The sequence below is a fragment of the Hyperolius riggenbachi genome, chromosome 3 (assembly GCF_040937935.1).
Source record: "Hyperolius riggenbachi isolate aHypRig1 chromosome 3, aHypRig1.pri, whole genome shotgun sequence".
In the NCBI taxonomy this organism is placed as follows: Eukaryota; Metazoa; Chordata; class Amphibia; order Anura; family Hyperoliidae; genus Hyperolius; species Hyperolius riggenbachi.
In genome coordinates, this window is record NC_090648.1 from 235,562,397 (window position 1) to 235,585,134 (window position 22,738).

At 44.0% G+C, this 22,738-nt stretch overlaps 1 protein-coding gene across 9 annotated transcripts in view; it reads right to left on the bottom strand.

Annotated features, from left to right (window-relative positions):
- The window catches only part of LOC137563493 (testis-specific gene 13 protein-like), a 235,827-nt gene that overhangs the window by 81,983 nt on the left and 131,106 nt on the right, over positions 1 to 22,738 (bottom strand). For all 9 annotated transcript variants that reach the window (XM_068276007.1, XM_068276010.1, XM_068276005.1 and 6 more), the window contains one exon: positions 2,038 to 2,135. The gene's annotated coding sequence lies outside the window, so the exon portion shown is untranslated. The remainder of the gene's footprint in view (positions 1 to 2,037; positions 2,136 to 22,738) is intronic.

Below are 22,738 nucleotides of genomic sequence, written 5' to 3' on the forward strand. Positions count from 1 at the left end.
ACAGTGTCCCAGCATTTTTGGAAATTGGATTATAAATACTATAAACAGAATATTTTCCAGGGCTGTGGAGTCGGAGTCTAGGAGTCTGAGCAATTTTTGGGTACCTGGAGTCTGATTTGGAGTCTGTGGTTTCATAAACTGAGGAGTCAGAGTAGGATGATTATTGTACTCACTCCATAGCCATGCAAGGGCTGTGGAGTTGTAGTCAGAACAATTTTGAGTACCTGGTGCTGGGGGGTTCATAAACTGAGGAGTTGGGAGTGGGATGATTTTAGTACCGACTCCACAGCCCTGTATTTTTCGGACCATAAGACGCACTGATGGGGGAAAAGTCAGCGCATCTTATGAACTGAATAATACATATTCAGTGCAGTGCCAGGTGTCCTGTCCCCCGCCATGCTGACTCTTCAGCACCTCTCGAGGCACCCCAGCAGTAATACCCATGTGGGAGAATTCCTATTTTGATACTGCACCACCCATGCCCCCCATAATGCAGCGACCGTAAGAGTGCAAAGAGCAAGCCCTTACCTCTCTAGCCAGTGCGTTTCGAGTGCTCCGCCTTGTGTCCCCTCCTGCTTGCATCGTCACTGGCACCCTCTCACTGCATCGACCTGGCAGCACACGTGTTGGGATCACAGAGAGTGCCAGTGATGATTTTATATTGTTGTTAAATGTAAATAGCCAGTACTTATACATTTATATATGAGTAACCTGTCATTTCTGAGAAATAAATAGCCAATCAGATTCTGCCTTCTGAAATAATCACCTAGCTCTGCGCAGTGAATGCCTTTACTGGTCAGCCATGCAATGATGATATGGCTGTTCTCAGATTTACAGCTGTCTTATTTGCTGCAAACATGAGTAGCATACCACTATTGCAGCTTGTCCTCTCTGTGGGTGCTTTTTAGGCGGCATTGTGTGACTACTTTAGAAAAGAACATTCTCACTCAAAGAGAGCTGTCAGATGTTGGACGAGGCACAATAATTTTGAGTAACAGAAATGTCTCCTAGTGGCCATGTTAGAGAAGATGACAGACCTGATTACTAAGACATCTCTGGCCTGATGAACATCATTATTGTAGCCTAATGTATTTGCCCACATGGAAAAACTTTTTCAATAAAGCCTCATTGCCACTGCTTGCAAGTGACTGCAACAGCCCTTTGTATAGCATGATAGAGTATGACCCAAAGGAGGGCTGCAAACACACAAGAACAGATCTTCATTATCCAGATCTGCAGACACACTTATGATTTATAGTACACAAATATCTTAGCAAATCAGGTCAATATCTTGTTAGTCTCTTAGCATGGCAACATATCCACAGAAAGCATATAAGAAACTTAAGGCCCATACTCACGGGCAACTTTTTTGCATGTCGCAAGCACACGGGAGCGTGCTTGCGACATGCTGGCGACAGCTAGTAGCCAGGTCCCTCCGCATACACACGGCGGAGGGACCTGGCAACTGATGCGACGGAAGCTGTCGCCGTTGTCCCTCCCCCCGCCGGAAGCGCCGTTTATTTACTATCATGTTGCTGTCGCTAGTCCGCGTACTCACGCGGACTAGCGACAGTTGCGGCGGAGGTGCGGCGGCGACTGTTGCCATGCGATTGAAACTTTCAATCGCATGGCGACATGAGAGACGGGCGACAGTTCGGGGTGCGCGCGCGTGCAACGGCCCATACTCACGGGCGACCTGTCGCCGCAACACGCGCGCGCCGCGTGTTGAGGTGACAAAAGTCCCTCGTGAGTATGGGCCATTACAGAAGATGTGGTAACTGAACAGCAATGACAGAGGGATTATAGTACCACTGCATGGATGACTGACCTGAGATTGAGAAACACAACAAGCCTGCACACTACAAGCACTGTGATTGTAAATGTGTTTACTGTTCCTGGGACATGTGTATGGAATGTGAGGAATGTTAATAAAGCACATATACATCTAATTGTCCTATGTGTGACACACCTCGGAATACAACCTACACAATCTCATACCACCCTTTTTGTCCTGCATTTAATGAAAGCATCAAATACCTGGGATCTTGGCAGCCTCCATCCTGTCATCGCCTGCCTGGACAGGCTGGAAGAGAACGGGTGGAAACTAAGATGCTGCTTGCATTCGAAGATTCGGTCTGAAAGAGAAAGCATCACGGGAGTGGTAAGATTTCTGCCCACACCCAAAAGGAAAAAGAATGGCAATGGACCAAAATCATACTTTACAACTCTATCACATTGCTATGGAAAGTCAAAATATTCATTAGCTCACACGTCTTTTACCTACTTGAAAATCTGTAATGGTAAACTAAACATATCCGTTGGTAATTATGCAAGATTATCTCACATTACAGGAATTGTTATCACAATAGATTAGAAGACTTTTATGGACCCTAACATCTTAAAGAGAAGCTAGTACAATAGTCTAGTGCAAAGGGAAAGGGAAAAAGAAAATTCACTCATTGCAGCATTCTGTGACAATCAATCTATGATCACTTTGTTGAAGTTTAACTAGTCAAAAGATTTATGATTGGCTATTTTGAATTACTGTACCTCACTGATGACATTATGGTATTTAAAGAGACTCTGGAGTCTAAATTCACTTTAACATGCAGTCATGTAAAGAACTATAACCCCTGCTAAACCGCTGCTATCCTGCGGCAAAACGAGGGGTTTATACCCCCAAATCCCCTCTCCTACATCTGGGGAGCACTTCCTGATGAGGCAGAGCTTAAGGCTGTAGCTCTGCCTCTCAGGGCGTCAATTCCCGCTGATCGCCACCTCTCCCTGCCCCTCTCAATCTGCCTTCACAGAGAGGGACAGGGGAGAGGCGGAGATCCGCGCGGCGATTGACACGCATGGAGGCAGAGCTGCAGCTCATAGCTCTGCCTCCATGATCAGCAAAATCCACGACCAAGAAAGTCGTGGATTTTGCAGGGGGGATTTGTCCCGTTTTGCCGCGGAATAGCGGCGGTTTAGCAGGGGTTATAGTTCTTAACATGACTGCATGTTAAAAAAGTGAATTTAGACTCGCTTCAGTCTCTTTAAAATGATCCTGTAGCAGTGCAAATATGTACTACATTTGTACTACTATAATAGGTAAAGATGCATACTGAGCAGCCTTACCACCACCTCCTCAGTAGCTGTTATCACTTACTGACTCCATGGGGTCCTGGTTAAGTCCCTACAGTCTACTGGGAATTCAACTATGGACTTGTCAGTCAATTTCATCCTCACTCCCAACATCATTGGCTGTCTGGGTTCTGCACTGGTAGACACCAGGCTGTGTCATGGAGGAAGAAGGTGAGGAAGGACATGGTCCAGGGCAGGTGGAAGTATGGTCAGCAGTGGGTGAATGCATAATATGGGCAGGAGGGTGAGTGGCTGAACTTTTAAACCAGGGTGTCTGAAAATTTCAGGAAGCTGGCGGCTGTTTGGGTGTTCAGAGAACATTGATGCTGCATAATAAGCAGTGCTATTTCCATTTCAGCATTTTGCAAGGCCCCACATGGTAAACACCAGCATCCATCATAATCCAATCCCAAATCATTTTCTTTATTCCGACTTCTTGTAACTAAACTAAGCTATTGAAAATTTCACATAATTACTATCGGTACTTTTTACAAAGATCTTCATAATTTTACTGACAAGGGTTTCAGTTACATTAATGACTATTATGATGCAGTGTAGTTCCACTTCAGATATAATTTATAGGAAAGATGTACATGAAACACTAATGTACTCCTACCAGTTTAAAAAGTCAATACATTTAGACAGATTGACATTGTTGGGCACAGTGACACCTGGAAATGAGCAGACCTGTGAATGATTGCTGGCACTTTCCAGCCAAGTATGACACAGACCTTGGGCTGTTAAAGAGTGTAAAAAGCAGAGCACAAGACGGGACACAAAATAGCTAGGGTTTTAAAAAGCATGTCTCAGGTAGCTTACATGTGGGTGATAACATGTGAGGTGGGGACAACAGCCCAAGCAGATTACTAACAACAACAATGACACAGAGGGACACCTATACTCATGCTAGATTTTGCATGTACTACATAAGATAAGTTGGTTTATGAGCTAAGTAGTTACTGCGCAGGTGCAGAATGCTGTTGGGCAGGGGGGCGCAACTGGGGCATGCACGCGGCCGGGCTGAGCGATGAAGCTCAACTTGGCAAGGCTTAGGCCCGGTTCACATTAGCGTTCCCTGTCCGGATCCACCTGATCGGATCCGGACCGTATACTGCACAAACGGAACGCAAGTTCCGCATAGCAATGCAAAGTCTATGCGGACGTTCACATGCGTACGTTTCATACAGAACGGAGCCGGATCGGATCCGGACTCCGGACACTTTTCCAACATGCGCTATTTTTCGGGTCCGGATCATCCGGCCCACGCACCCGGACCGGAGCCTGACTGCACCATCTGGAAATAGAAACCTATGGGGAACGGAAAGCACAGAACACACAGGATACAAACACCTGACGTTCTACCCCACTTCCTATGCGTATTCTAGCGGCCATTTCAGATGGGGACACATGGGCAGCAGTGGAGCAGCAGTGACCTTACGTGCTGGAGCGGTTTGGCAGTATGTCGGAGGTGGAGGTGAGGCCTAAACAGCGGAGGACCTGATTCTACAGGTGCACCTTCTGCTGACCCCAACAATTATTAATTATATTTCGCTGTTTTTACCACACGGATCCGGGTGGCAGCCTGATGCAAACGGACCGGATCGGATCCAGATAGGAACCGTACGGTTCCGATCCGGATCAGGTCCTGATCCGATCCGGTCCGTTTGCATGCCAAAATGCAAGTGTGAACGGGGCCTAATGTGCAGTCCAGCACAGGACAGGAGACACCCAGGGAGATGACAAGGGACTGAGCGGCCTCAAGGAGGGTTAAGGAAGCCCCAGGTAAGAATAAAACCTGAGACTTTAGCCTCAGGCTCCCTTTAAAGGGAACCTAAACTGAGAAGGATATGGATTTTTCCTTTTAAAATAATACCAGTTGCCTGACTCTCATGCTGATCCAGTGTCTCTAAAACTTTCAACTACAGCCCTTCAACAGGCATGCAGATCAGGTGCTCTGACGTCAGACTGGATTAGCTGCATGCTTGTTTCAGGTGTGTGATTCAGCCACTACAACAGCCAAAGAGATCAGCAGGACTGCCTGGCAAATTATATTGTTTAAAAGGAAACATCCATATCCCTCTCAGTTTAGGTTCCCTTTAACTATGGAAAGACTTCACTGTTAACAGTTTCAATGATGTCCTGAATTTAGAAGAGTGATTTTTTGTGCGCAAGAGAACTACCCAGACTTCCTTTGCTCCCTGCTTTGCAGAATTCCAGGACAGGGTGATCAGTAATAAGTCAGAGACTAAAAAAGGGTTCCAGTGAGACTATTTCACAGAATACTATTCAAGTCAGATTCTTCTGATATTGAAAATTTCCCTATCATGGCCTGTGTACAATGCTTCTGCTCGATATAAAATATTTAACATTTTCACAGTACTCCTGAAAGGATTGCATTTCCATAGAAAAAAGTAGTAAATTTTTGGGAGCGTACTTGTTTATTTTTCTTGCTATAAATAAATATTTGTTGTAACAGTATATTTTAATTGGCCATTTGCAGAGACTGTGAATGGTAAAAAGCAACTGCAAGAACGAGGCTTTTGTGAGGCTACATTCATACTGACTCATTGCGTTGGCCAATATAATTGCTTTGCAAACGCTATACTATTGGAATGGATGTTCATATCAACGTATTAGTGGTGCGGTGGATTGCATCTGAAGTACAGAAGGCATGTTGTGCGGTACTGGACAACATGCGTGTTTACAGTTGCAGTGAAGAATAATTTTCCTGTACTGTGTGCATTACATGTGTAACACATGATGCGACTATTACCCTTCATTGCATTGCAATTCTGTTCTTAACCAGTTAAGCACGATGCTAATTGAAATCTAGGCCCTGTTTTGATGCTGATCCGGCTGGCAGAGGGTAGATTTCAAATCGCCGATGCTGTGCGTTGTCGCCGTTTGCGTCACTCCCGCCGATTTTGCCGCTTTCTCCCTGCCACAGCCAACTCGCTCTGATGTCTCTATAACGGAAGAACCCTGTGAGCGGGTCAGGAGCCAATTTTTATTGCCTCCTGATCCTGTCCATCAATGTAAGAAACTCCCCTTGGCTTACATTGATAGACACGGTCAGGCGCCAATGAAAGTGGCTCACAGGAACTCTGCCGTCATGGAGAGGACAGAGTGGTTGGCTGAGGTTCCCAGAACGTGGCTTGGATGGCGGGTATGTGTGGTGATTCGTCTGTTTCTGTTATCAGCGGTCTCTGGTCCATAGGGGGGCAGAGACCCCTGGTACTTAAGTGGTTAAAGGATGTGTACCGCAATGCCCCAGTGTGAAACTAGCTTTATTAACTGCTTCCGGACAGGGCTAATTTAAATCTATGCCCTGTTTGGGACCTGTAATCCCTGCCAGGGCACTGAATTCAGTTACAGCACAGCTCCCCATGATTGCGCCGCTCTACCACCGCTGAAGCCCACTTGCTCTGCTATTGGTATGACAGCAGAGCTCCACGAGCCAGTCAGAAGCTGATTTCATTGGTTCCTGACCTTGTGAGCCAATCCCATTGACAGTGATCACAGGGTAAGGAGCCAATGAATTCGGCTCCTGACTGGCTCACGGAGATCGGATGTCATACCGACAGCAGAGCAGCGAAAACAGCAAGAGAGACAGGTCCGTGCAGTGTGACGTCCGTGAGCCTTCATTTTTATCCAGAAGTCTCAGGTCCTTAAGGGGCCAGAGACTTCTGGTACTGAAGAGGTTAAAGCAGCTTTCTTGGCACCCTTTTTGATCAGTTCCACTGAATACTGTGTATCCCAATACTAGGGGGAGGCATTTGTTTTCTTGACCACTGATGTAAAATTAATTGTGTTGCACCTACTAGCCAAAGCTTTTACTCAAACATATGGTTTATTATGGCTAAAAATATGGTTCAACTATGTTTGTACCAAACTGAATTTAACACAAACAGAAAAGGTGTCAAACAAAAAATGGTGTCATGTATGTAGGTTTCTCAATTTACCTTAAAACACAAACATGCTATCTTTAATGCCTGCTTAGATAGTACACATAAATGAAAAACTCCCTGAACATAGTTTCACAGTTGAATTAATAACTTACTGTCTAAGGTTGGACTGTATGATAGAGAAAGGAGAGCAACAACTTGTAGCAGTGTTTTATTGCACATCTGTAGTCTGCTTCCTCTTCCTGTAGGAAACCACTCTTCCTCTGCACAGGAGAAGTAAATTTGACAGTTCAAAGCCTAACTGTTCTCAAAATACTAATCAGGTTGATAAGGCCCAGTTCACACTGCACCGTGAACAGCAGATGAAGAAACAGCATGGTAAGCAAAACTGAACTGTTCAGAATGCGCTGGTGTCGTTCACAAACCTGACATTTTGCATGTACTGCATTTGCATTACCATCTGTCCGCTGCTTGTCCCAAAACCAATCCGAGCCTAGCAGAAGCATGGGGCTGGATGTTGGATTGTAAAAAATCAACAGAGGTCCTACCTAGCAACAGGGAGGATTCTTATTGGTCCACCATGAAGTAATGGGAATTTTCTCTGTTGAAGCAGGATTCCCACTGTTTTTTTTTGCATACCGTTGGGGTGCCCCATGCTTCTGCTGGCCTATGATATGCTTTGGACTGAACGACAGGTGCCAGCAGTGGTGAAACCAAATCCAGCGCACAGATGAGCCTGTGTTTTGCATGCAGCGATCAGCCAAGTGAGAATAGCTAGATACAGTTGCGGAAAAATGCAACAGACCAGGGCGGTCCAATACATGCATGTCATGTTCTGATTGATGGCCTGAGCCCACTGACACAGTTGTGTCAGCTTTTCAGTTACACATCAATGTTACTGATGCTGAAAAGCGGACACAACTGTGTTAGTGGGCTCAGGCCCTGACAGTGTAAACACATCCTATTAATAACATAGGATGCTTTCACTGTCTGATTTTGCGTTTTCTTATGGTACGGAAAACGCTGCTTTTTCCTGCAGCGTGAACAGAAACAGTTTATAGAACAAAAGTGGTGGATAGAATATATTTTTCATGAGTAAATTTTGCTTGGCAGTGCACTACAGCAAGCTTTCTTCCCTCTACATTCACCTAGTGGGTTGCACAATCAGGAGTGACCATGTGACTCTAAAGTAGGTAGAACAATAGAGACCAGCCTGTGCCTGTCATAATTACAGTAGAAAATGTGACTGAAGGTCTTGCTAAAAGCAGTGAGAGGCAATGATAAGGATGGAGCATGGAAATATTTTGCACATTTGTTTCTATAGCTGGAGAGTTCACTACTCATTTCATCCATGAATAGCTTAATGCACAAGAGATAGGTGGGAACTTGTATCAAGTCACTATGCTGACTTGTGGTTTACAGGAAGTGTGATCTCACGATCTCGCTATATAAACAGTGAACCAGCAAACTACAGGGATCCTCAGCTGTAGGTAAGTACAATATACAGGATGGTGAGCAAATGACTGGACAAGGTGCCGGTCACAAGCGCTAGCATACAGATCAGATTTAGCTTCAGTATGAAACAACCAGCATAGTATAAAAGTTATTGTGATTGCTACTCTTTGTTATTGCTCTTTGCGCCTTTAAGTATCATACCACATATAGCATGAGAAGACTAGACTTTTCACATTGTTAAGGCTAAAGCAAACAAGGCGTGTAACCTAACCTACACGTAGCAGAGCACTCTCTAGTCTTGGCACTCTTAAACACAATATAAACTTTTCTGACAAAAAAAGCAAGATTATATTCTGTTCTAGCAAAACTCCACGTCTTCTCGTGTTTATGCCAGAATGAGGCAGTCACTGTAAAATCTGATAGCGCTACCTGAAAGAAATGGTTAATCATAAAACACAAATAATCTCCATTCTATTTAGTATCTCCACACCCTTTCCTTTTCTTTAGTTTATTACACCCACATAGCAACTACAGTAAGCTACTTGCCTCTGACCTTGCCGCCCACGCTTGGCACTAGGAGAAAGTTACTTTCAGATGTATACGTCAAGACCCATTCTTGGTTTCCTGGCTAACTGAAACTTTGGATAATACTTACCTAACATTACACAACACAGGCAATCAAAGGGGACGTACTGAATTTGCAAAATGTTATTAGCATTCAAAACATCAGACTTCAGAAATCTATCTGAAGTGTTAGTTTATACTTAAAAGTTAAGGGACCCATACACCTAATGATTTTCCCACTGATATACAGATTCGATCACTGTGATCGAATCTGCTGTGAAATCGTTGTGCAAACGCTGACCGAATAATCGATTTCCGTCTGAAATTGATCGTTCCCGTCGATCCGTCCATGCGGAAGATTTCGCTCGATCGCCGGTGGGTCGGGAGTGAGTCGATAGCGGCGTTAGAATGTCCGACGACCGACGCTAGAGGCAATACATTACCTGCTCCGTCGGCGCGTGTCCCCGCTGCTCCTTCTCCGCTGGGTTCTGGCAGGCTTCACTTCTTCCTGTCCCGACAGGAAGATTAAACAGTAAAGCGCCCTCTACTGTTTAAAACTTCCCCCGACAGGAAGAAGTGAAGCCTGCCGGAACCCAGCGGAGAAGGAGCAGCGGTGACAGCGGGGACACGCGCCGGCGGAGCAGGTAATGTATGCAAGGGAGGCGGCGGCGGCAACAGCTTCACAGATGGTGAATCGATTTCATGCTGAAATCGATTTACAATCTGTTTGCAGTAAAGGCAGCCATACGATCCTTCTCTGATTAGATTTGATCAGAGAGGGATCTATCTGTTGGTCGGTCTAATGGCAAATCGACCAGTGTATGGCCACCTTTAGTTAACATTTCTGATTTTAGCCCCATTTAACCATCTTAGTGGTATGGACGAGCTCAGCTCGTCCATCACCGCCGATGGCTGCCGCTCAGGCCCTGCTGGGCCGATTTTGTTCAAATAAAAAGCAGCACACGCAGCCGGCACTTTGCCAGCCGCGTGTGCTGCCCGATAGCCGCCGCTCTGCGGCGATCCGCCGCGAGCAGCGGCGAAAGAGGGTCCCCCCAGCCGCCTGAGCCCTGCGCAGCCGGAACAAATAGTTCCGGCCAGCGCTAAGGGCTGGATCGGAGGCGGCTGACGTCAGGACGTCGGCTGACGTCCATGACGTCACTCTGCTCGTCGCCATGGCGACGAAGTAAGCAAAACACGGAAGGCCGCTCATTGCGGCCTTCCGTGTTACTTCTGGCTGCCCTCTAGTGGGCTTTCATGCAGCCAACTTTCAGTTGGCTGCATGAAATACTTTTTTTAATTTAAAAAAAACCCTCCCGCAGCCGCCCTGGCGATCTTAATAGAACGCCAGGGTGGTTAAAGCTACTAGAAATCTGTTACTGTGTATAGTAGCATCTGGCTTAAAGGGACTCAGAGCACCTCTCCTGGGTATGCCTTTAAGCATACTCACGAACAATTGACTGTGTCAGCACACCTACCAGCCACTTGTTTTATCCAAACTCCCCCTGGTATTGCCGCTATAAAATGCATGGGGCCAGACGACTCCCAACAAAGTCATGCTATGCCCCCTCTGGAGGAGCCTCTTGCAATGGCCTTGCTTGTCACTTCCTCTTCCTTCTTCATTCAGTGATGCACTTCTAACAGAGAAGACAGGGTGACCCGGAAGTTATAACATAGCCAAGATGGCAGACACGATTTCTAAATTGAAACTGAACGAAAACTATTTGGTGCAGAAACGGCGATTCAGGCATCAAATGAAAGAGGAGATCAGTAGCTACAGAAAGGTCTGCATCTGTAAGTACTTTGCAGTACTGGTCGGAGTCTCTTTAAAGTGCAAAAAATGGTGCTCCTAAAATGGTAAAACTGCTTAAGAAGTGTCCAGCAATGCAGCATCCTCATTAAAATTGTGCCAAAGAGAGAAAAGTCAATTTCAAGCCTGCGGTTGCTGTCACCCTTTCATTCCCTTTCCCAATATGGAAGCTCTCCCCTTCTGCGGTCCATAGAGAAGCTTCTCCACACACTTGCTTCCCATCTCATCCAAGAGATGTGGCTGCTTTCCATCCATAGGGCCTCTTTTCATTGCAGCCAAACGCTTTTCTGGTACCGCACAGAAAAGCATTTTAACATTGTTTGTCACCACGTCATGTTTAGAGATCTAGGGGAATAGAATATAACCACCAAGCCCACAGACTCCAGAGGCTGTACAGAGCGTCTCAGAAAACTCGTTCGACTGAAGTGCTTGAGTAAACAATTCTCCCATTCATCTCAATTACAACGCATTGGATCCCTAGAGGTAACCGCCGGGGATAAACATTGTTAGGTGTCCATTTGAACAGACCCTTATGGACAGCAGTGCACTTTAGACACTTATCTGCCTTTCCATACTTATCAGTGGCCACTGACTCTTACATAGTTACATAGTTATTGTGGTTGAAAAAAGGCATACGTCCATCGAGGTCAACCAGCACTTATGAAGTTGTCAGTACTGGTGACAGAGTCAGGTCAGTGGCCATAAGAACAGGTGTGCCTAAGGTGCTTCCCTGCTGGATAAAGGGAGAGAGCACAGAGGAAAGAAGCCACAGCACTTAAAGAGGAACTCCAGTGAAAATAATGTAATAAAAAAGTGTTTCATTTTTACAATAATTATGTATAAATGATTTAGTCAGTGTTTGCCCATTGTAAAATCTTTCAAATCCCTGATTTATATTCTGACATTTATCAAATGGTGACATTTTTACTGCTGGCAATTGATGTAGCTGCTGCTTGCTGTTTTGGCATTTGGAAACAGCTGTAAACAGCCATTTCCCACAATGCAACAGGGTTCACAGACAGTAAACTGTCAAGAGTACGTACTCTTAATTGTGGGAGGGGTTTCACCACAATATCAGCCATACAGCGCCCCCTGATGGTCTGTTTGTGAAAAGCAATAGATTTCTCATGTAAAAAGGGGCACCAGCTACTAATTGGGATAAAGTTCAATTCTTGTTCGGAGTTTCTCTTTAACAGCTGTGTGTGTGCGGGTGCCTGCAAATCATTCCAAAGCTGCATTCCAAAGTAATTTCGGTTCTAAAGCTGGCCATACACTATAGAATCGCACCTCGATTGGCATCACCAAGAACGGTCATTGCTGCTCTCGTGAGGTCGATCGAAATACTGATCGTAGGAATATTGATGTGCTGATGGAATAAACTTTTTTTGAATGTCTGGGAAAAAATGTATAGTGCATGGCCAGCAAAAGAAGGAAAAATAGTCTACTGTTACACTAAAACTAGTCTTTAGCAATACAAGAGCAAAGTCATCAGACTAGGCTTTCTCACCCCAGGGTTCCTTAAAGGGACTCCGAGCAGTGCAGAAACTATGGAAAGATGCATATCATTTTAAAGGTCTCTTTCTCCTCTTTCCAATGATATATAAACCACCGCCCTACGCCTTTTAGTTTTCGCTATTTTCGCGATTGAAATTGCCGCGGCTGTGAGTTCAATCGCGAAAATAGAGAAAACTAAAAGGCGCAGGGCAACGATTTAGGGGTCGTCAGAAAGAGGAGAAAGAGAGCTTTAAAATAATATCCATCTTTCCTTAGTTACTTGTATTACACAGGGCGACTTTTTCCTAAAGTCAGCAGCTCCATTCTGCTGAATAAAGCTGCTGACTTTAGGAAAAAGTCGCCCTGTGTAATACAATGTAACTATGGAAAGATGCATATCATTTTAAAGCTCTCTCTTTCTCCTCTTTCTGGCGACACCTAAATCGTCACCCTACGCCTTTTAGTTTTCTCTATTTTTGCGATTGAAATCGCGGCCGCAGCAATTTCAATCACGAAAATAGCGAAAACTAAAAGGCGTAGGGCGGCGGTTTATATATCATTGGAAAGAGGAGAAAGAGAACTTTAAAATGATATGCATCTTTCCATAGTAATCTGCACTGCTCGGAGTCCCTTTAAGTACTCTGCAGGGGTGCCCTGGCATTTTTCCCATCATGGGGGAAGTATGATAAAGCACACTAAAATAGTGTAAAAAGAAGCACTAAATTGGGGGCAAGAATAATAATGTGCACATTAATAAAATGCACTAGAATAAGGAGACAGTATAATGAGGGGTACTGTAATCTACTTTTAAATCTACTGTAATCCACATCTACTTTGAAAGGCCAGGCCTACTGCAAAATAAATGCAGGGGTTCCTTGAGATCCAAAAATTATTTGCAGGGTTTCCATGAGATCCAAACATTATTTCCAGGGTTCCTCCAGGTTAAAAAGATTGAGAAAGGCTGCACTAGACTTTTTTCAGGCCATTTTGGCATTTATAGAGCTTGCCAAATTAGTTTTACGTATTTACACAGCGGACTTTCACTGTCCGAAATGTTTGTTATTTGTACAAGTGTCGTCCAACGTCAGTGTTCCTCTTCAGCAATCCTCTAAGCTGGAAAATCCTTGGCTGTTTACTATTGTAGCTCCCGCTACAGCTGACAGCAGAATGCCTCCCCCCGCCACCTCCATAGCATAGGCTGCTTGGCACGAAGCCACACAGGGATCGTTTTGGGCAACAAGCATTTTGTGTGTACGAGAGGCTTTGGACCATCTGCTGGAGCTGTATATCACATTTTCCTTTGTGATATTTAATATTTTACTTAAAAATAAAATACTTCAAAAATCGACTGTTCAGTACCAAACCTTAGAAATACATTACGAAAAAATGAATTACATAACTAAACTCCCTTTAAGTTTCCCCTGGCATGCAGCAGGATGAACGTTTTTACCAAAAACCTTAAGCAAACATACACCAATCACCTTATAAATATGGCTAATATTGTAAACAAGACAACACAATGACTTGGCAGTATTATTCATTCACCCAACCAAAGGCAGCAATTTTTATAGATTACACATGATTATAGGTGGCCAGTGTAGATGAGATTCACCACAAACTGCTGACAGTACGTGACCACACAGCTATAAAAGGGAAACCTCAGTACTTACAGAAGACAGCTACTCCTCCTCCTTAGGTGACAAGGAGAAACCAACAATCAACAGGCATAAAAGAGTGAATCACTGCTTTGTAGTGATTTATGTCATTCAAATATTACCTCAAGGCACATTAATATTCCTGCCAAAATCAAGTGATACTATTGTTTGTCTATAGGTACTGGATATCTGGCAAATTAGGCACATTCTGTAAATGATTAACCTCCATGTGGGCTGAAGATCACTGCTGCCATTGATATTTGACCACATCTACACAGGTAGAACAGCAGATTCAGTTACAATAATAACTGCACCTGTCAGAGTAGGCCTTATTATGAGTCTGTGAAGTAAGTACTGTTGCAGACAGTCTCTGTTGCTTGAATAAGATTCACTGGAAAATGTAAATTTACCGGCTAAGACCATTTTTTCCCTCAGATGCTTTATAAATAAGGCCTTAGACCAGCCATTCTCAACCGGGGTTCCGCGGAACCCTAGGTTTCCGTGAGATTCCTTCAGGGGTTCTGCGGCAATTTTGCAGGACAAAATAGTCCTGCTTCCCCATTTTCGTGGGACAAAATAGTCCCACTGCTCTATTGGTGCGTCCGGCGGATTTATCTAATCTGCGTCGCATCACCCAGCTCTCCTATTGGGCTGCTTAAGTGCTTAAGACGGAGAGTTAGCGTGTATGCGGGAAGTGTGAAGGAGACGAGCCTGAGCAGTAGTGATGGTGCGTACAAGATGAGCAAAGCAACACGGAGGAGAAGAAAACAAGATAGAGGCAGCTACATACGGTGAGTATGTTCCCCTCTCTCCCGCTGATCACCAAGCACTGAGCACCATATATTTTTTGAGGGGGAGATAGCCAGACGTGCTGTGCTGGGCATTCACCTGCAGCCAGTTCTCACTTCCAGCCAGGATGCGGCCTCCCTACTCACCCACAAGCCGCTTTGTGCACAGAGGTTGGTTCTGGAATGCTGCACTCATTTGGGGTTCTTAGTGACATAGCTGACACTTCACTTGACGCATGACATGTGCCCATTCAAAGTCCACTGACACCAATGCTGCACTGTGGGGGTAATTGTTGGCATTCTTATATGAGGTGATTGCTACACTGTGGGTAATTCTTTCCAATTTTATGTGGGGGGATTGCTAAACTGTGGGGTAATTGTTACTATTCTTATGTGGGGTGATTGCTACTTTGTGGGGTAATAGTTGCACTTCATATTTAGGGAGATTGCTGCACTGTGGCGTAATTGTTGCAATTCTAATGTGGGGTGATTGGGGTACTATGGGGTAATTGTTGCTATTCTTATGTGAGGTGATTGCTACACTGAGGGGTAATTGTTGCACTTCATATTTGGGGAGATTGCTGCACTGTGGGGTAATGGTTGGTATTCTAATGTGGGGTTTGCATTTGTAACATGGGGTAGTGATTGCTGTGTATGTAATATGACACTGGTACTATTGTGGCGTGACAAAAAGTGGCGTGAATCTATGCAGGGGTTCCCCGAGACATGAAAAATTTTGTAGGGGTTCCTCGACTCTAAAAAGTTTGAGAAAGGCTGCCTTAGACAATATCACTCTATAGCTAGTATGAATATCATACATGACACAGTAATCAAACTCATTGCTTTCAAAACTATATGCCTAATTGTGCATGATAAATGAAGTGGTTGAGTTAAGTGGAAGCATAATATAATGATAGAGCAACTTATGTTTGGTATAAAGGAAACTACTAACACTGTATTAAAATTGTCACTAAATACAGCACGGTTTTCATTGTGACCAGTCTGAACATTAATAGCCTGTTATGACATGTAATCTGCATTAAAGTGAACCTGAAGTGAAAAAAAAACTTACAAAATAATTCATTGTATGTGTAGAACAGTACTAGTGATAGATACAGTTGTGTTCAAAATTATTCAACCCCTAATGCTGTAAAGGGTTTTATGGAATTTAGTGTACATTTGTAATTGTGTTCAGAATGAAATCTTACAAGGACTTTTTAAAGAAACAAATGCAACTAAAATGACTTGTTTTTGTAATACAGTATTACAAAAACATTTTTTTTTTGTGTGATTTCTTCATTGACACAATTATTCAACCCCTTAAGACTACCACTCTTAAGAACAGAGGTTCATTCAAGTGTTTTCAATCAGGTATTGAAAACACCTGTGGATGTTAACGAGCAGCAATCAAGCATAAGTACCAATTAGGCAGATTTAAAATGACTGTGATACTCAGCTCCTTCTAGACATTTACTGGTGTGTTTACAAACATGGTGAAGTCAAGAGAATGGTCCAGGAAGACAAGAGAAGAGGTGATTTCTCTTCACAGGAAGGGCAATGGCTATAAGAAGATTGCAAAGATGTTAAACATACCAAGAGACACCATAGGAAGCATCATTCACAAATTCAAGGCAAAGGGCACTGTTGAAACGCTACCTGGTCATGGCAGAAAGAAGATGCTGACTTCAACTGCTGTACGGTACCTGAAGCGCAAAGTGGAGAAAAGTCCCCGTGTGACTGCTGAGGAACTGAAAAAATATTTGTCAGATGCGGGTACTGAAGTTTCAGTTCAGACAATAAGGCGCACACTGCGTAATGAATGCCTTCATGCCAGAACTCCCAGGCGCACCCCCTTGCTGTCTCCAAAGAATAAGAAGAGTCGACTGCAGTATGCCAAACGTCATGTGGACAAACCACAAAAGTTTTGGGATAGTGTTCTGTAGACTGATGAAACAAAATTAGAACGGTTTGGGCCCATGGATCAACGCTATGTTTGGAGGAGGAAGAACAAGGCCTATGAAGAAAAGAACACCTTGCCTAGTGTGAAGCATGGCGGGGGGGGGGGGGGGGGGGTCAATCATGCTTTAGGGCTGTTTTGCTTCTGCAGGTACAAAGAAGCTTCAGTGTGTGCAAGGTACCATGAATTCTCTTCAATACCAGGAGATATTGGATGAAAATGTGATGCAGTCCGTCACAAACCTGAGGCTTGGGAGACATTGGACCTTTCAACAGGACAATGATCCCAAGCATACCTCCAACTCCACTAGAGCATGGTTGCAGATTAAAGGCTGGAACATTTTGGAGTGGCCATTGCAGTCACCAGACTTAAATCCGATTGAGAACCTCTGGTGGGACTTAAAGAAAGCAGTTGCAGCGCGCAAGCCTAAGAATGTGACTGAACTGGAGGCTTTTGTCCATGAAGAATGGGTTAAGATACCCGTAGATCGCTGCAAAACACTTGTGTCAAGCTATGCTTCACATTTAAAAGCTGTTCTAACTGGAAAATGATGCTGTACTAAGTACTAAGAATGAATGTCACTTGGGGGTTGAATAAAACTGATAACGATGTGAGCACAGAAAAGACATTTGTGGTTATTTCATTATAAATATTATATTTGTCTGACTTACAAGTGCCTCTTTGATTTAATTGTAAACAAGATGACTGAAATGATCAAAATCAATGTCAAACTGGCCAAAACACTCAATTTCGGTGTGGGTTGAATAATTTTGAACACAATTGTATAATAATAGTAACATAGACCAGAGTCTCATAATTTTATCAGTTTAATGGCTTCATTTTTAAGATTTTCACAGCAAATGTTTAGAATTCAAACTTTGCTGAACTGAAAAAGAAACTAAAGTAATGACTCTTAACGTTCCTGCAGTAAAACCTAATCATTTGCATTCTCTTTGACAGATAAGACTTCTTTGGCTTCTATTTACTTTACAGGAAACGGACTAAAGATGCCCATACATCAGGCGACTGATGGCTGATCGATCAACCAATTTGATTATTATTATCAAACTGGTTGAAAATCGGTGAAGCCAAGTGCAGGCCTGACCGACGATGTGACCAATTTCGGGCCAAAATTTGTTGCGTTAGTCGATTGCGCCTGGTGCAAAATATTGGGCCAAAGTTGGTTGATTAGGCGTGTGGCGGTACGGCGACAGATTTCGGAATGAGCTATGAAACCCCCCTCCGCTGCCCCCCCAATGTATAAATGTGCCTCTCGTGTGTCCTGTGTCAGCCTCCATGCGGTGTACTTAACCTCCAGACGGCTTGCCGTATACGCCACTGGCACATAGCTTCTGGCGTCGGCATATAGTGTCAGCCTGCAGTATATGGGCAGCTTCGACGAAGAGACAAAATGTATCTCTAATCAGGTTTGATTAGAGATATATTTGTTGAATCTGCCCATAATCTTCTGATGTATGGGCACCTTAAATTCTATAAACTGTTCAGCAAGCTCATTTACATAGAAAACACTTGTTTTTAACAATGGTTGTATTGAATAACACAAAGGAACTTCAGACAATTTCTTATCAGGACTAGTACTATGTGTATATGTAAAAATGCTTATCTCATCATGTCACATGTCAGGTATGCTTTAAACAGATTCTGCAAATGCTGTACTAAGCCATCGTAACCTTACTATAATCTGCATAGCTTTTGAATTAGCGGGTCAGATAAACCCAACCCTTACTCAAGATCTAATCTGACTGTGTTTACATGCTTTGCCATCGTTGTCCCAGTCCACCCTGGAACATTCACATAGGTGTGATTGAGACAGCAACACTTGCTAGTAGGGAGGAGAATTATCACATAGAAAATTATAGTGGAGAAATGGATGATAAGCAGGGCATATCCAGCACAGTCTTCCTGTGGCTACTAAAATAAGGAGCAGACGTTTTTCCTGGTTTTTGAATGCTAAACAGATGTCACATGGCTAGTACATTTTTGGGTGAGAAGGCATTTTGGCTTCACCAATTTTCTATATTGGTATGAGATTGATGATATATGAACTGTCTCAGCCACCCTAGCTGAACTTGTGAACTAAGAATTTACGATACCTCTGGGTCAATCCTAATACCAGGTCTGTGAGCAATAAAGTAAACAAGGATCCTTATCTTACCCCATTTAGATGGTCTGTTTGTATTAAGGCATCTTAATGATGTATTTATGCTTGAAAAAAATATCTGTTTTTCCTTTTGATGTTGCATGTATATAAGCTGTCTGTACCACCAGCTTGCAAACTAACAGGATATAAACCTGACGAAGGCTGCAAGGCCGAAAGCTTGTTTATTCTTATTCATTTGTAGTTAGCCAATAAATGGTATCATCCTGATTTAAAACTTCTTGCTTCTCAATTTTGGTAAATATGCCCCGTTTACCTTGTGGATAACACGGTTTTGGAAATCTGCCCACACATTTTAAGGTCCATCTGAGAATCTGGCACATGGAATTCTGCATAAGACTTGAGCAACCTAATTTGTTTTTATACACAGGCTGTAGGAGTCATTCTGACCTAGATTCAGTTGTTTATGTACAGTTTTGGCTTTTGCTGCAAGACTCCAGTACACAATCCTAGTTACAGTATGTAAAGACACAAGTCAACTTTTTGTCCCATGCTGCAACTTCGTCAAATTGGCTATAGGCTTCACAGGGCTGCATGATGTAACCCTAGAGGCTTTATAAAGCAAGGACAAAGCAAATAGCAGAATCAAATGTGTAGGCTGTTTAGTAAACTATTTGTTTTGTGTGGGAACTGCTTGCTTGCTTTTTACTTGTCTGCTCTATACTGCAGCCTTCTTTACAAGAAAGCTTTTACTGTATACACTAAGCTGGAATGTGAATGCAGCAGTACTTCTACCCACACTTCAGTAATTACAAGGCACAGGACGCGGAGCTGGAATGCTGTTATGGGCATGACATGTGCAAGGTACTAATGGACAGAGAAAATCAGGGTGTTCTAACCTGCAAGATCAAGAGAACAAAAAATGTCACGTTTTCTTTCTGATGCAATACATGTAGGGAGTTTCCATGCATCAATTAAATTGCTTTGCACTGGAAACAGAATGTTTGTGTTAAAATCCACACAGATGGCAATGTAATATAAAAATCAATGACAGTCCCTTATGCATGTAGTTTGACAAACCCACGAGACTATAAAAATACTGCAATAAGTCATCTATATCAATCAATACAAATGACCCACACACATTCGTGTAAAATAAGACAAAATAAATAGAATTAAAGAATGCACTGCACAAACATTCAATGCTGTAAATCTACCACTTAAAAATTGTAATTATAAGATTTTAAAATCCTTTTTCTGGGCTACATATTCAGATAATTTTGAGTAATGTAAATATGTGTAAATGCAAAGATACATTTTTGTGTTTTGTCAGCCCATTCCCCCACAAGTACCAGTGCTAATCTTTAAAGGGACCCTGAGCAGAGCTTTAAAATGAAAATATGCACTTACCTGTGGCTTCCTCCAGCCCCTCGTAGCCTACAAGGTCCCCCCGCATGAGCCTCCTGCTTACGGCGACGCGCGATCGAGCCAGGCGCGTGGACGGGCTGCACATGCACAACTTCGGCTGAAGTTGCCAGCCTGACGGGGCCACCAGTGGGACTATGGAGGGGACCCAAAGGACCTCGTTGGCTACGGAGGTCTAGAGGAAGCCCCAGGTAAGTGCAGATTTTCATATTAAAGCTCTGCTCATGGTCCCTTTAATTGTGCTAGTGCCATAAAACATATGCTGATATCTGCACAAATCTATAAAAAAATTATATAAAATACAAAAATGACAGCTCTGAATATAAACATAAGCTTACCTGGCCAAGCACAAAATACTGAGCATGCATATCACATAATTCTTGTTAACATTACACAAGTACAATCATCCTCTACAGCAGTGCTGTCCAACTTCACGGGCATGGAGAGCCATTTTTTTTTTCAGACCCCATGGTGGAGGGCCGAAGGTTCTTGCTAGAGCCGCAGACACCCCCCCCCCCCAGGGAAAAAAATGCAATAAAAAGGACAATTAGATTGGCAGCACTTTCCACAAAATGCAATTCAAGATTTCGGTGAAGTTGTGTGGCGCGCGCAGTGTTACGAAAAACATGAGGGTTCCGTTTGATGAAAAATGGGTGTGGCCATGGACCAGAATGTGGGTGTGGCCACGGGTGGAGACAAATTTACAAACACTTAGCAATGTGGGACAATAGATTAGGTCAGTGGTGGCGAACCTTTTGGAGGCCGAGTGCCCAAACTGCAACCCAAAAGTCACTTTATCTATCGCAAAGTGGCAACAGCAATTTAAACTACATACAAACGTTTTAACTCGTTCATGAACATTATGGAAAATTCAAGTTGAAAATAAACAATTTCATCCATCCTACTCCTGAAAAATGTATTCTTTTTTTTTTTAGAACCTTCCAGTTTTATTTTCTATTTTAAAAAGCTAAAAAAGTAGGTTTAATGCTATTGTCTCATATGATGATGATTCAGCTTTTCCCATAGTCTCGCAGTTAGCAATCATGTGACCCCCAACAAGACACATTCAGCAATCATGATGCCCCCAACTAGACAAATTTAGCAATCATGAGGCTCCCAACAAATCATGAGGCTCCCAACAAGACACATTCAGCAATCTTGAGCCCCCCAACAAATCATGAGGCCCCCAACAAGACACATTCAGCAATCATGATGCCCCCAACAAGACAAATTTAGCAATCATGAGGCCCCCAACAAATCATGAGGCTCCCAACAAGACACATTCAGCAATCTTGAGGCCCCCAACAAATCATGAGGCCCCCAACAAGACACATTCAGCAATCATGATGCCCCCAACAAGACAAATTCAGCAGTCACGAGGCACATAAATAGACCGTATTTCACATAAATAGGCAGAATGCCCCTTTAATATGGTAGACACCTCTCACCTGGCTTCTAAATTCTCCTCTACTGGCTGCTATGCCTGGCTGGCAATACTGTTTTTGGCTGGATTGGGGATGATGTGTGGGCTGAAGAGCCTTGCGGTGATGCTGTGGCCAGGCTGGCGGTGATGCTGTGGCCGGATGAGGTAGTGACAGGTGCCCCCCCCAGTTGAGGTAGTGACAGGTGCCTCCCCAGATAGTGACAGGTGTCCCCCCAAATGAGGTAGTGACAGGTGCCCCCCCCCCAGTTAGATAGTGACAGGTGTCCCCCCCCCCAGCTGAGATAGTGACAGGTACCCCCCCCCCAGTTAGATAGTGACAGGTATCCCCCCAGTCAGATAGTGACAGGTGTCCCCCCAAATGAGGTAGTGACAGGTGCCCCCCCCCCCCCCCCCAGCTGAGATAGTGACAGGTACCCCCCCAGTTAGATAGTGACAGGTATCCCAGCAGTCAGATAGTGACAGGTGTCCCCCCAGTTAGATAGTGACAGGTGTCCCCCCAGTTAGATAGTGACAGGTGTCCCCCCCAGTTAGTGACAGGTGTCCCCCCAGTTAGATAGTGACAGGTGTCCCCCCAGTTAGATAGTGACAGGTGTCCCCCCAGTTAGATAGTGACAGGTGTCCCCCCAGTTAGATAGTGACAGGTGTCCCCCCAGTTAGATATTGACAGGTGCCCCCCCCCCCCCAGTTAGATAGCGAGAGGTGTCCCCCCAGTGAGATAGTGACAGCCGGTATATGGCTGATCGTGCTGCTGCACAAGTCCCGGCGGCGTTAATTACTATTCCCCCGCCAGGCCGCCATGGATAGTGGGGAATGATATAATTCGGCTTCCAGCTATTGCTGGAGGCCGAATTATTGTGTTTTAAAAGCAACTTCAGCTCCATTTTTTGACGGAGCCGACGGTACTCACTGAGCGCCGCTATAGCTGTAATTCCTATTAAAGTCTATGGTGGCGTCAGCTGCGCCCAAATCGTCCTGCGCTGAAAAGCTCTGCTCCAT